Source organism: Pyrus communis, chromosome 11 (genome assembly GCF_963583255.1).
Source record: "Pyrus communis chromosome 11, drPyrComm1.1, whole genome shotgun sequence".
Lineage (NCBI taxonomy): Eukaryota > Viridiplantae > Streptophyta > Magnoliopsida > Rosales > Rosaceae > Pyrus > Pyrus communis.
In genome coordinates this window covers 14,545,072-14,560,301 of record NC_084813.1, presented here as the reverse complement: position 1 = coordinate 14,560,301, position 15,230 = coordinate 14,545,072, and positions in this window count along the sequence as shown.

Genomic DNA, 15,230 nt, shown 5'->3' with positions numbered 1-15,230 from the left:
TACTTCAAAGATTTGACTTTCCTTTTGTTAATTTACACATATAAATACATTTAAAATGTGTGAGTCGAGCGTAGCACGCCGTGATTCAAAAAATTCCTTTGTCATTTTAATTAGTTTTTTGCGTCGTTTTTTTTTTGTGCTTTTTTTATTTTTATTTTTTTTAATTAGTACCTCACAATACGATAGCAATAATGTGATTCAATTTCTCTATTTTAAAACACGTTCAAAACATCTTAAGAGGTATGTAATGCCGGTTATAAAAAAGGTCTTTCGTAGGCAGATAATAATGTGATTAAATTAATTGTCAAATTATTATTTTTTTTTCTTTTTTTAACAAACGATATTATCTACACTTAGGGGGAGGGGGTGGGCATAACCTCACAATGGGCTAGCAATTATGTGATTCTATCAATTGTTTATTAAATATTATTTTCTCTATTTTTAAACACGTTCAATACATCTTCAGAAGTGTGTAATGCTAGTTATAAAAGGTCTTTCGCATGCATAATGTGATTAAATTAGTTATCAAATGATTTTTTTTTTTTTTTTTAACAAACGATATTATCTTCACTAAGGGAGAGGGGAGGTAGGCTTAGCCTCACAATGGGCTAGCGATAATGTGATTCAATCAATTGTTTATTAAATATTATTTTCTCTATTCTTAATGTAAATTCTATAGAGACCGATTTTATTATGTTAATTCAGCTATTTTAATTGGTTTATGAGGGGTTTCTTCTAGCATGATCTAAGATTATTCATTTACTTCAAATATTTGACTTTCCTTTTGTCAATTTACAGATATAAATATATTTAAAACGTGTACGTCGTGCGTAGGACGCCAAGATTCAATTTACAGATATGAAAGCACAAGCGTGCATGAAGGCTAGTTTATTTTATTGCAATCAAGGTAAACTTACTTTCTACACAATAACTTCTTATTAGCAAACGAAAACCCACAGGCTTGTACATCTATTATTCTTGCATTTTGCACCACTGACTCATTGACTGATTTGGGTGGCAACATAAACTGTACTATTTGGTAGTAAAACTACAGTTTTTCAAGATGTAAAACAGTATTGTCCTATGTCCTAGTTACAGCTGATGGAAAAACAGAAAATGGTAACTTTTTGTTGGCAATTCACATGACGAATGTATCTATTTTTATCCTTGGCATCTTTCTCTGTAGCAATTGGGTAAAATAAAGATTTAACATTCGTGTCGTGTTTTCTGTGTTCGTATCGTTTTCGTGTCATACTCGATATTTTAATAGGTCGTGTTATGTAAGACTCGTTAAAATAAATGGGTATATGACCTGACCAGAAGTTGACTTGTTAATATTAATGCTAGGGAAACCAAAATTTTAAACCAAATTTGTAAACCAACTGATATGGTTGTTGATGATTAGATCATTACTTCAGCATTGATTAACGTGCTTATTTCCTATTAGTGACATCATTTGATTTGCAAATTTGGTTTAAAATTTGGTTTCCCTAGAATTACCTGATGATTGGATCATTACTTCAGCGTTGATTAACGTGCTTATTTCCTATTAGTGACACATGATTTGGTTTGCATTTTTTGTTTAAAATTTTGGTTTCCCAAGCATTACCCATATGGATAATGCTAGGGAGACCAATTTTTTTAAACCAAATTTGCAAACCAAATGATATGGTTGTTGATGATTGGATGATTATACTTCAGCGTTGTTTAACGTGCTTATTTCTTATTAGTGACACATCATTTGGTTTGCAAATTTGGTTTAAAATTTTAGTTTCCTTGGCATTACCCTTTCAATATCCTAAATACATACCACTTTGTAGTTAAATCCAAAGTCAACTCCCTAAACCAAACTCATTTAATTTAGGGTAAATTACACAGAACTACCTCAACTATTGGGTCATTAACAGTTTCATACCTCGTCTTTAAAAAGTTTCAATGTCATACCGTATCTTCGAATTTGTTGCAATGTCATACCTTCCGTCAGTTGTCTGTCAATTCCTCTGTTAAATGCTGACATAGCTTGTGACGTGGCATATTTTCTATTAAAAAACTAAAAAAAAAGTCATTTAATATTTTTTAAATATTAAAAGAATAATTAATTAAAGAAAAGTTATTTAAAAAAAAAAAAAAAAGCATCCCATGTTCGTCTTCTCCCCCCCTACAACCCAGAAAGAAAGAAAGAAGAAGAATAAGAAGAAGAAGAAGAAGAAGAAGAAGATAAAAAATAAAAAATAAAAATAAAAAAACCCCATCTTCATCTTCCCAACCCCCCCTTCCCTGCAACCCACTCTATTCTTCTCCCTCCCACCTTCCCCTTTCCTCCTCCGCACCCACCCTTGCACCCATCCTCCGCACCCACCCTCTTCCCTCCTCTACACACCCCACTCCTTAAATCCACACTCATTCCCCCTATTTTATCCGTGCCCAATTTCTCCACATGTGCAATCGGCGGAAGAGGGGATTTGGGTTGCAGGGAAAGGGGGGTCGGAGAAGATGAAGATGGTTTTTTTTTTTTTTTTTTTTTGGGTTGCAGGTAGTGGGTGCGGAGGAGGAGGGAAAGGGAAGACGGGAGGAGGAAGAAAGGGGTGGGTTGTAGGGAAGAGGGGGTCGGGGAAGATAAAGATAGGTTTATTTTTTATTTTTTATTGTTTCCTCTTCTTCTTATTCTTTCTTTCTGGGTTGCAGGGGGTGGGGGGGGGGGAGAAGGGGGAAGACGAACATGGGGTGGTTTACTATTATTTTTTTTAAATAACTTTTCTTTAATTAATTATTATTTTAATATTTAAAAAATATTAGGATCCTCAGGTTCCTATCAGAATGCAGAATGATAAATAACTAGACCTGACATTTGTGTTGTGTATTATGTGTTCGAATCGTCTTCAGTCATACTGGATATTTTAACAATTCGTGTTGTGTAAGACCCATTAAAATAAACGGTTATATGACCCAACCAGAAATTGACTTGTTAATATTAATAGGTAATATGACCAGACTCGTTACCTGTTAAAGAAAATATATTTTAAGCCAATAAATAATCAAATGAAAAATATAATACTAAATAGTATACACATACCACATTGTCACATAAATATTACTTCATATATAAAAACACATTTTTCTTTCAAGTATCACATAAATATTAATTAATGTAGAAGTGTGAAAAATATTGAAAAAAGTTATATAAACGCTCGTACTAAATAATAAGCTTTACAACTTTCGTGAAAGGGCTCAACTTTGAAATTCACCATTATAATCACATAAACTATAGATCAAAATTTAACTGTTGATTGTCATTTACATTTATGCTCCATTCTTCTCACCAAATTTTTCTTTTTAGATGGTGCAGAAACGTGAATAGTTTGGGTCGTTGATATTACATTCAAAGTTTACCGTTAGTGAAAACGTTACTTGGAGTTTATAAAGTCTCTAGAAACTATATAACATGAACTCATATTTCAATTAACCATAAATATCAAAACATGATATCAACAATTCGAACCATTCATTTTTTATAAATGCGCTAAAAGATCATGTTTAAAAAAAATTTGAAAAACAAAGTTCATTGAGAGCGTATGTAACATCCCGTCCCAAATTTCATTTTAACGTACATGGGAAATTACGATTTTACCCCCTAATTCGTTTTTATCAGATTAGTTTTGTGTAGTATGGTGTGGTGTGTAGGACCACACACACACTCATACACCTCGTTTCACTCTCCCGGGATTCCCTCCCTCTTTTCCCTCATTCCTGTCTCTCCTTTCTTTCTTTCTCTCTCTCTCTCACTCTCCCCGAGTTCTTCTTCTTCCTCTACACACGGACACACATACAAACCTACTCAAATCTTCACCAAACAAGAAACCAAGACCACCATCGTGTTCGTGGAGCTGAGAGGAGTTCAAAGGTGCCATTTTCAGGTAAGAATATAGATGTTTTCACGTCGATATCACAATGGCCGAATTATTGCACTGTTCATGCAAACCTAATCTAGCTTGTTTTAGGAGATTCTAAGCTTGTAGATGTGTTTGTGAGGTCCCAAGGAGCCTCGGAGTAGTTCGTTGGGTGAATTTGGACGTCGGGAAGGCTAGGTTCGAAGTTGGCCGAACTTTGAAGTCGTGGACAGGTATGATCTAGCAACTTTTAGGCCTTAAAACTAGTCTAACGTGATTCTACTAGTCCTAAGCTTCATTTTGGTATAAAGAACGTGAAAAATGGTTGAAAAACGAAGGAGAAAACAAAGTTAGAATTTTACCCAGTTTTCCGGCGCCGTCGCCGGCGCCGGCGTCTCGCCGGAGAAGAAAGGAGAATATTCCGTTAAGTCTAACGGAATATTCCTAACGGCAGTGACAGAATCCGGTTAGATTTGACGGAATATTCCGTTAGTTAACGGAATATTCCTGACGGCATCAACTGACGCCGTCAGTGTGCAGTGCACGTGGGCCGCGCGTGGGGGCGCGTAGGGCCGTGCCTGTGGCGGCGCGTGGGGGCGCGTGCGTGGTCCAAAAAATTTTTCTAAAAATATGGGCGTGATCCTGAGGTTGTGTAGGTCACGTTGGTATATTCATATGTCCAATTTGAGCAATGTATGAGAAGTTATTACGAGAAGTTGCTTAGGTGCTTTTAAATTAATGTTTTCGTAACTTTGTCGCGTATAGGTGATTCGTTTTCCGAAGACGAGCGTACGCACTCGAGGCAGGGGGGCTACGACCCTTCTAATTATCAGTGAGTGGGCTTTTGTTTTCCGTATATACCTATATACATCTAAATTCCCAGAAATAGAATAGAAAAGGTTATTTGTTTTATGCCATGCATCATAAGAATGTTGTTTACGCATCATCGCATGTATTAGTAGAGGCATACATATATATAAATGTGTATTTGGTGCTGTGGACGCACAGGTAAGTGCCAGGTAAGCGGTATTCACGTGGTTATGCATTCCTGTTTATTATGCAATAGTAGATGAAATGTTTAAAGAGCTCATATCTGCACCCCCGGTGTTAGTGCTCCCGCCCAGAGAGGGGCAGAGTCCTTCACGTGTATGTTCACCAGCACCACACGCTCGCCTTGGATCCAAGTTAGGTGCAAGCCTTGTCGTGCAGACCACATTAGGTGGCTCCGACTCGTAGGTGACCCGCGATTATTCGCACAGTCTTCACGTGATCGTAGCACTAGAGCGTATATATTACACCCAGTCTTGTCGTACAGACCACGTTAGGTGGCTCCGACTTGTGTGCAGATTCAGATGTTGAGTTGAGATTAGAGCTCTATATGCAGCGGTACATGTCACGTTAGGTGACTCCCGGCTGCCAGATTATATGTTCTTGATGTGAATTACGCTTGAGCATTTATATTTGATTATGAGATTATGTTGTGGCATATTATGGAGCATGAATGGCATATCATGGAGCATGATTGACATATCTATACATACGTATATATGTTCATTTTCTGGGAAGTATACAGGTTTTACGGCGAGGGGTTAGATTGTGTTTTGCTAAAGAGTTTTCAAAGAACTTTGTTTTTGCCCACTCACGCTTTTGTTTTTGCGCCCCTCCAGGTTCTAGTGGTCTAGAAGGTTCGGTGGTTTTCCCCAGAGGGCGTCCCGGCAATTTCTGACAGACACTCACCATTGTAGGGTCACCTTCGGGTGTACATATGTCGTATCTTTTCCTTTTGGACTGTTGTAGACTTGCTCTGAATTGTGTCTCACATACCCTAGTACTTTGTATGTTATTAGGTTTTTAACTATTCGTACTTTTATATTACCTTCTTAATTAGCTTCCGCACGCGCACATGGTTACGTCACCTTCGTGTGACGGCCAGCACGCCCTGATCTCGGTCGGGGTGTGTCAGCTTGGTATCAGAGCCTAGGTTTTAGCAGTCCTGTGTCTTTGTGAGTATTCTAATAGTTGGTGTCTTCTGTCAGAATCATGCCGCCTCGTCGGGAACCACGTCGCTCAGATGAGTCTAGCTTCCCTGATCTTACTCAGTTGGGGGAAGTGATTGCTACAGCCCTTCAAACAGTGATGCGCCCTCCCCAGAGGACTCCTCTGGAGACTATGTATAACCTGAAGTTGGATAAGTTTAAAGGTAATGAGGGTCACGAAGGCGCAGAACGTTGGTTGGAACACATAGAAAAGACTTTCCGTGTGTTGCATAACCAGGGGAACCTTCCTATGGATAGGTGGGTTGAGACAACCTCTTGGTTTCTGGAGATGGAGTCTGCAGCTTGGTGGGAGCAAGAACTTCGTAGGTTGACTCCAGCTCAGAGAACCGATTGGAATGTTTTCAAGGACGTGTTTCAGAGGAGATTTGTACCCCCTGAGTATATCGACCGTAAGAAACAGGAATTCACTGAATTGAAACAGCGAAAGATGACGGCTAACGAGTACTATCGTAAGTTCACTGATTTGTCTCGTTACTATCCTGATGTCGCTGGTAATCAGGCGGAGATGCTTCGTCGTTTTCGCTTGGGCACTAAGAAGAGATGGCGTTCTATGGCGACTACGACTCACTGTGAGTCCTACCAGGAGTTCTATGAGATACTGTTGAGGATAGAGGACTCAGAGAATATGTCGAGTGACAGTGATGAAAAGAAAGATGACAAAGGGAAAAGTCAAGTGTCACTTGGGCCTCGCCAGACTCAGAACTTCAAAAGGGGTGGTGCCAGTTCGAGTTCGTCTAGTGGTGGTTTCAGTGCCTCTGGACAAGGACGTGGAGGTAGGTTTTATGGAAGTGCTCGAGGCCAGAGACAAGGTGATGGTGGCCGAAACCGAATCCCATTTTGCCGTAGATGTAATAACCGACATTTCGGCGAGTGCAGACGTGGCAGCGGTGTTTGTTTCACATGTGGACAAATGGGACATATAGCGGTGAATTGTCCCCAGGGTCAGCAGCAGAAGCCACAGCAGACCTTTATGCCGCCACCTGCACCAATTCGACAAATCCAAGGTCCGAGTAATTATGGTCAAGCAGGTAGAGGTGGTGCCTATCACTATCAGGGTGATGTTGTTCCCTATGCCCCGGGACCGTATCAGTACCCCCAGGACCCGTATTCACAAGGTGGTTATCCCCCGTATCCCAGTAACTTCATGCCGTATCCTCCAGCTCCAACGGGTGGTTCTCAATGGTACCAAGGAGGACAGTATCAGCAGAGTGAGAATGCCACTAGTAGTGCAGGGTCTTCAAGACAGATGGGTCAACCCAGTCAGGGGCGTGGAGCTCAAGGTCGCGGTGTTCAAGCGAACAGAGGTCGTGGCGGACGACAGCAGGGCCAAGGGCGTATTCACAATATTTCCCTGCAAGATGCTCAGAACAACCCGGACTTGATAATGGGTACGTTAAACATTCTTGGTTATTTTGCTAGAGTCTTAATTGATTGTGGAGCTACACATTCCGTTATTTCTCATACATTTGCTCAAGTAACGCAACCTCGCCCCACACCTCTAGGGTACGATTTAGAATTCGCTATGCCTAGAGGAGAGAGATGTGTTGTAGATTGTTTATACCCAGGATGTCCAGTGATAGTAGAGGGTGTTGTTATGCCCGCCGATCTTATCCCGTTAGATATTGTCGATTTTGATGTGATTTTGGGCAACGATTGGTTGCACTTCTATCGTGCCAACATTGATTGTTACGGGAAAGTAGTTACGTTTCACCGCCCTGGATTACCCGAGGTTACTTTTGTGGGTGAGCAGAGTGGAGAAAGACATGGTGTTATTTCGGCTTTGCGAGCGAAGAAGTTGTTGACTAAAGGTTGTCAGGGGTATCTAGCTCATGTGGTGCTAGAGGAGACCGTTCCTAGCAGAATTGAGGATGTGAGAGTGGTTAGACACTTCCCTGATGTTTTTCCTGAGGATTTACCTGGTTTACCCCCGGATCGAGATGTGGATTTCACTGTTGAGTTGCTTCCAGGTACTAATCCTATTTCTTTAACTCCTTATCGTATGGCTCCCGCTGAGTTAAGGGAATTGAAAGTACAGTTACAGGAATTAGTGGATAAGGGATTCATTCAGCCTAGTACTTCACCTTGGGGTGCTCCAGTGTTGTTTGTGAAAAAGAAAGATGGAACTTTGAGGCTATGTATCGACTACAGGCAATTGAATCGGGTGACGATTAAAAACCGTTATCCATTGCCTCGTATCGACGATTTGTTTGATCAGCTGAGAGGTGCTTGTGTATTTTCTAAGATAGACTTGAGGTCTGGGTACTATCAGCTGAAGATTAGTAGGGATGATGTTCCTAAGACGGCGTTCAGGACTCGTTACGGTCATTACGAGTTTCTGGTGATGCCATTTGGGTTGACGAATGCACCAGCAGCTTTTATGGATTTAATGAACCGGGTATTTCAACCTTACCTGGATAGATTTGTCATTGTCTTCATTGACGATATTCTGGTGTATTCTAAGTCCAAAGCGGAGCATGTCCGACATCTTACTTTGGTGTTGAAAAGGTTGAGGGAACACCAATTGTATGCTAAGTTTAGCAAGTGCCAGTTCTGGTTAGATCAAGTCGCGTTTTTGGGGCACATCATTTCTGCTCAAGGTATTCTGGTTGATCCTCAGAAGGTTGCAGCTGTGGAGAGTTGGGAGCAACCACGAACCGTCACTGAAGTGAGAAGTTTCATTGGTTTGGCGGGATATTATCGGAGATTCGTTAAGGATTTTTCGGTGATTGCCTTGCCACTGACGAGGTTAACAAGGAAAGATGTTAAGTTTGAGTGGAATGATAAGTGTGAGCAAAGTTTCCAGCAGTTGAAGCATTGTCTCACTCATGCACCTGTTTTGGCACTCCCGGACGATAGTGGTGATTTCGAGGTTTATAGCGATGCTTCCTTGAATGGTCTGGGATGTGTATTGATGCAGCATGGTAGGGTGATTGCTTATGCTTCGCGGCAGTTGAAAACCCATGAGATGAATTACCCTACACATGATTTGGAGTTGGCTGCTATTATCTTTGCGTTGAAGTTGTGGAGACATTATCTTTACGGAGAGAAGTGTAGGATCTTCACAGATCACAAGAGTCTTCAGTATCTCTTCACCCAGAAAGAACTTAATCTTCGTCAACGGAGGTGGTTAGAGTTGCTCAGCGATTACGATTGCACGATTGACTATCACCCTGGTCGTGCGAACGTAGTAGCCGATGCACTTAGCAGGAAGTCACATGGCCGTATCAATGCGTTGTACGCTAGTCGTATTCCTCTTTTGGTAGACTTGCGTGCTACAGGAGTAAGGTTAGAAGCAGAAGATCGAGAAGTGGCATTACTTGCTAATTTTCAAGTTAGGCCAATCTTAGTTGATCGGGTGCTTGAAGCTCAGGTAGCTGATGAACAGATTCAAGAACTAATTCGAGCTCGAGATCAAGGAAGGAGGCGAGATCTCAGAGTTCGTGATTCTGATGGCATGTTGATGTTAGAAGGTAGAATGTTCGTGCCTAGTAATGTGGAGCTGAAAAAGGAAATTCTAGATGAAGCACATATCTCGGCTTATGCCATGCACCCAGGGGCAACTAAAATGTATCATACTATTCGACCATTTTACTATTGGCCGGGTATAAAAAGGGAGATAGCTGAGTATGTGAGTAGTTGCGCTGTTTGTCAACAGGTTAAAGCAGAAAGAAAGAAGCCGTTTGGATTGTTACAGCCGCTTCCCGTTCCAGAGTGGAAGTGGGAAAATATCACTATGGATTTTGTGTACAAGTTGCCGCGTACACATAATGGTTTTGATGGCATTTGGGTGATCGTTGATCGACTCACTAAGTCGGCACATTTCATTCCAGTGAGAGAGAAGTACTCTTTGAGCCGGTTAGCGGAGTTGTTTATCTCAAAGGTTGTGAAGTACCATGGTGTCCCTGTAAGTATTGTCTCGGATCGTGATCCACGATTCACATCAAAGTTTTGGGTAGCCTTTCAGGAAGCTTTGGGTACGAGACTACTTTACAGTACGGCATATCATCCACAAACGGACGGACAGTCTGAGAGAACTATTCAGACCTTGGAAGATATGCTGCGAGCATCGGTGTTACAGTTTAGTGATGCTTGGCACCAGCGGTTAGATTTGATGGAATTTGCTTACAACAACAGTTTCCATTCGAGCATTGGCATGGCGCCATTCGAAGCTTTGTATGGTAGATCTTGTCGCACTCCGTTATGTTGGTCAGAAGTTGGCGAAAGAGTCTTGGTAGGTCCGGAGATTGTCGAGGAGACGACTCAAAATGTTCAGGTAATTAGGTCTAACCTGAAAGCAGCTCAGGACAGGCAGAAAAGTTTAGCAGATCGACATGCTACGGACAGAACGTATGAGGTCGGAGATTGGGTATTTCTAAAGCTTTCACCGTGGAGAGGTGTTGTGCGGTTTGGAAAGAAGGGGAAGTTGAGTCCCAGGTACATCGGACCGTACCTAGTCACAGAAAGAGTTGGTGAGGTAGCTTACAGGTTAGAGTTGCCTCCGGAGTTGGCTAAAGTGCATAACGTTTTTCACGTGTCTATGCTCCGACACTATGTTGCCGATCCATTACATGTAATACCTCCTCAACCGTTAGAGATAAATCCAGATTTGACGTACGACGAGGAACCATTAACGATTTTGGATTGGAAAGAAAAGGTTCTGAGGAACAAAACGGTGAATTTGGTAAAAGTTCTGTGGAGGAATCACTCGGTTGAAGAAGCGACATGGGAGACAGAAAATAGAATGAGGGACTTGTATCCTAGATTGTTCTTCGATTATTAGGGGTTATATGTAGTTATTTTGAATTTCGGGACGAAATTCTATTAAGGAGGGTAGGTTGTAACATCCCGTCCCAAATTTCATTTTAACGTACATGGGAAATTACGATTTTACCCCCTAATTCGTTTTTATCAGATTAGTTTTGTGTAGTATGGTGTGGTGTGTAGGACCACACACACACTCATACACCTCGTTTCACTCTCCCGGGATTCCCTCCCTCTTTTCCCTCATTCCTGTCTCTCCTTTCTTTCTTTCTCTCTCTCTCTCACTCTCCCCGAGTTCTTCTTCTTCCTCTACACACGGACACACATACAAACCTACTCAAATCTTCACCAAACAAGAAACCAAGACCACCATCGTGTTCGTGGAGCTGAGAGGAGTTCAAAGGTGCCATTTTCAGGTAAGAATATAGATGTTTTCACGTCGATATCACAATGGCCGAATTATTGCACTGTTCATGCAAACCTAATCTAGCTTGTTTTAGGAGATTCTAAGCTTGTAGATGTGTTTGTGAGGTCCCAAGGAGCCTTGGAGTAGTTCGTTGGGTGAATTTGGACGTCGGGAAGGCTAGGTTCGAAGTTGGCCGAACTTTGAAGTCGTGGACAGGTATGATCTAGCAACTTTTAGGCCTTAAAACTAGTCTAACGTGATTCTACTAGTCCTAAGCTTCATTTTGGTATAAAGAACGTGAAAAATGGTTGAAAAACGAAGGAGAAAACAAAGTTAGAATTTTACCCAGTTTTCCGGCGCCGTCGCCGGCGCCGGCGTCTCGCCGGAGAAGAAAGGAGAATATTCCGTTAAGTCTAACGGAATATTCCTAACGGCAGTGACAGAATCCGGTTAGATTTGACGGAATATTCCGTTAGTTAACGGAATATTCCTGACGGCATCAACTGACGCCGTCAGTGTGCAGTGCACGTGGGCCGCGCGTGGGGGCGCGTAGGGCCGTGCCTGTGGCGGCGCGTGGGGGCGCGTGCGTGGTCCAAAAAATTTTTCTAAAAATATGGGCGTGATCCTGAGGTTGTGTAGGTCACGTTGGTATATTCATATGTCCAATTTGAGCAATGTATGAGAAGTTATTACGAGAAGTTGCTTAGGTGCTTTTAAATTAATGTTTTCGTAACTTTGTCGCGTATAGGTGATTCGTTTTCCGAAGACGAGCGTACGCACTCGAGGCAGGGGGGCTACGACCCTTCTAATTATCAGTGAGTGGGCTTTTGTTTTCCGTATATACCTATATACATCTAAATTCCCAGAAATAGAATAGAAAAGGTTATTTGTTTTATGCCATGCATCATAAGAATGTTGTTTACGCATCATCGCATGTATTAGTAGAGGCATACATATATATAAATGTGTATTTGGTGCTGTGGACGCACAGGTAAGTGCCAGGTAAGCGGTATTCACGTGGTTATGCATTCCTGTTTATTATGCAATAGTAGATGAAATGTTTAAAGAGCTCATATCTGCACCCCCGGTGTTAGTGCTCCCGCCCAGAGAGGGGCAGAGTCCTTCACGTGTATGTTCACCAGCACCACACGCTCGCCTTGGATCCAAGTTAGGTGCAAGCCTTGTCGTGCAGACCACATTAGGTGGCTCCGACTCGTAGGTGACCCGCGATTATTCGCACAGTCTTCACGTGATCGTAGCACTAGAGCGTATATATTACACCCAGTCTTGTCGTACAGACCACGTTAGGTGGCTCCGACTTGTGTGCAGATTCAGATGTTGAGTTGAGATTAGAGCTCTATATGCAGCGGTACATGTCACGTTAGGTGACTCCCGGCTGCCAGATTATATGTTCTTGATGTGAATTACGCTTGAGCATTTATATTTGATTATGAGATTATGTTGTGGCATATTATGGAGCATGAATGGCATATCATGGAGCATGATTGACATATCTATACATACGTATATATGTTCATTTTCTGGGAAGTATACAGGTTTTACGGCGAGGGGTTAGATTGTGTTTTGCTAAAGAGTTTTCAAAGAACTTTGTTTTTGCCCACTCACGCTTTTGTTTTTGCGCCCCTCCAGGTTCTAGTGGTCTAGAAGGTTCGGTGGTTTTCCCCAGAGGGCGTCCCGGCAATTTCTGACAGACACTCACCATTGTAGGGTCACCTTCGGGTGTACATATGTCGTATCTTTTCCTTTTGGACTGTTGTAGACTTGCTCTGAATTGTGTCTCACATACCCTAGTACTTTGTATGTTATTAGGTTTTTAACTATTCGTACTTTTATATTACCTTCTTAATTAGCTTCCGCACGCGCACATGGTTACGTCACCTTCGTGTGACGGCCAGCACGCCCTGATCTCGGTCGGGGTGTGTCAGCGTAAACGACAATTGACAGTTAAGTCTAAATCTAAGATTTATGAATTATGGTGTCAGATTTTGGGGTTGACCACTTCACAAAAGTTGTAAACCATGTCATTACGAGTAATTGTATATATATTTTTATTTTTTTACATTTTTCACATTTCTACAATGATTATTATGAATTTTATTAGTTTTGCACTCAAATAAAAAACACTATTCATGAGGTTTGGAAGGTTTTAAATCTAAAAGACAATGTAACCATTGTCTACGTGTGGAGGATGCTATCCCAAGCGTCTATATATTCTTTCACTTTTTTGCACTTGTACATTAATTATTATGACTTTTTTAATGTGTTTGGTATTTTTAGATTATTTTTATATTTTTATTTTTTAATGTGTTTTACAATATTTTAATTTCACTTTTAAGAGGATAAAATATTTTATGAGTATGAGTGTATGAGAGAGAGAGTAAAAAAAAATTGGGTAAAAGATAAGTAAATAATAAGAAAATCTCACAATAAAAAATAAAAAAAAACTTAAAATTTTTTAAACTTATATAGAATAATAATACCATAATACATATTTAATATACAATATATAGATTACGGTTGTTGTATTTTATAGTAAGTTTTCTTTTGTAGTTTAACTTTAAAATCATCAAAATAATTTTTTTCTTAGCAATCGAAACAAGTTACCCGAGTGTAAACCTGTTAAGGATCCGTTTTTAACGGGTGACCCAATTAGTTATCATGTTGATCCGAAACCCGTTATTTTCGTATCATATTAAAGAATTGTGTAAGAAACTGTCAAGTTTTATAATAACATGCATGCATTTGTGTCAAAATATATAAGAGATTCCATCACACACAATGTTGACTAAGATATTAGAAGAAAAAAAACTTTGCTAATAGGTGAGGCCCATTCGATCTTCAAATCCTTGAAATCTGCTGGTTTTCTCTTGCTATATCTCTTAGCTAGTTATCTGCAGTATACGTGCACGCCATACATTTCTTAATTTTTTTCGCTATATTACTACTAGCTAGCTACTAGCGTATTTTTCCTGCTATCAACTTACTTGCACGTTTCTACTTTTTGTTTTCGCCAGATATAGTTGCACAAGTATTTTGTTGTCTTCAAACTAACACATGTCTGGGTTTTGTGCTTTCACGACTCTCCATACTTGCTCGCTCCTACATCTTTCTTACTACACAATTAAGCATGCACATGCAATCTTCTTTTCTTAGCGGCTGACACACTTGCAATACCACATTATTCTTGAATTGAGTTTCATTAATTACTGGTTTAAGTGGTTGAAGAAAAGAGAAAGTTTGATTTGGACATACTACGTCACCATGGCCATCAATTGTTAACTGGTTCTTTATCCATGACATTGACAAATTAACAAATGAGTTTTTTTATTATCATCCTGCATATTATTGGTTACACTCTATATAAAAATTAATTATTCAAATTTATTTAGCCTAAGATGTATTTAAACCATATTATTATAGTTGATTCATTGTGTGGCTTAGTTCAATTCCTCATTCCTTAGTGTAAATACTATCGTTGTATTAAAACCAAATGACTTGTATATCTCAATATAAAATGATAACTTAAGCCCCACAAAACTTACTAAAATAAGATTATATTTATAAACGCAACCCAAATTATGTTCAAATGTATCTTATTTTTCTTCAAGCTCTACTTCTTGTTACATGGTTGTCTAGTCAATGCTGACCCAATGGAAAAATTCAATGACCAGATCTGCATTTTTAAAGCCAACCGATTCGACACCTTCAACCCAAATAAATCATGGCAACCGACATCTTTGATTGAATCATGTCTACCCAACAACATTTAGGTGACGTTGGCGACTTGGCATGCATAGTTCATACATCAGTCATAAAACCCCTAATTAACAGAAACCCCCAAATTGAACACTAGATGTAACATCCCGTCCCGAAACTAACGAGACGTACATTTAAAATGACAATTTTACCCTAATTTGTTTGTGTACGTTAAGTGTTGTGTAGTGTGGTGTTGTAGGACCACACACACACTCACACCTCACCCTCACTTTCCCGGGATTCCCTCCCTCATTCCCTCACTCTTTGTCTCTCTGTCTCTGTCTCAGTCTCTCTCTCTCTCTCTCCCCGAATCCATCTTCTTCTTCTTCCTTCAACACACAC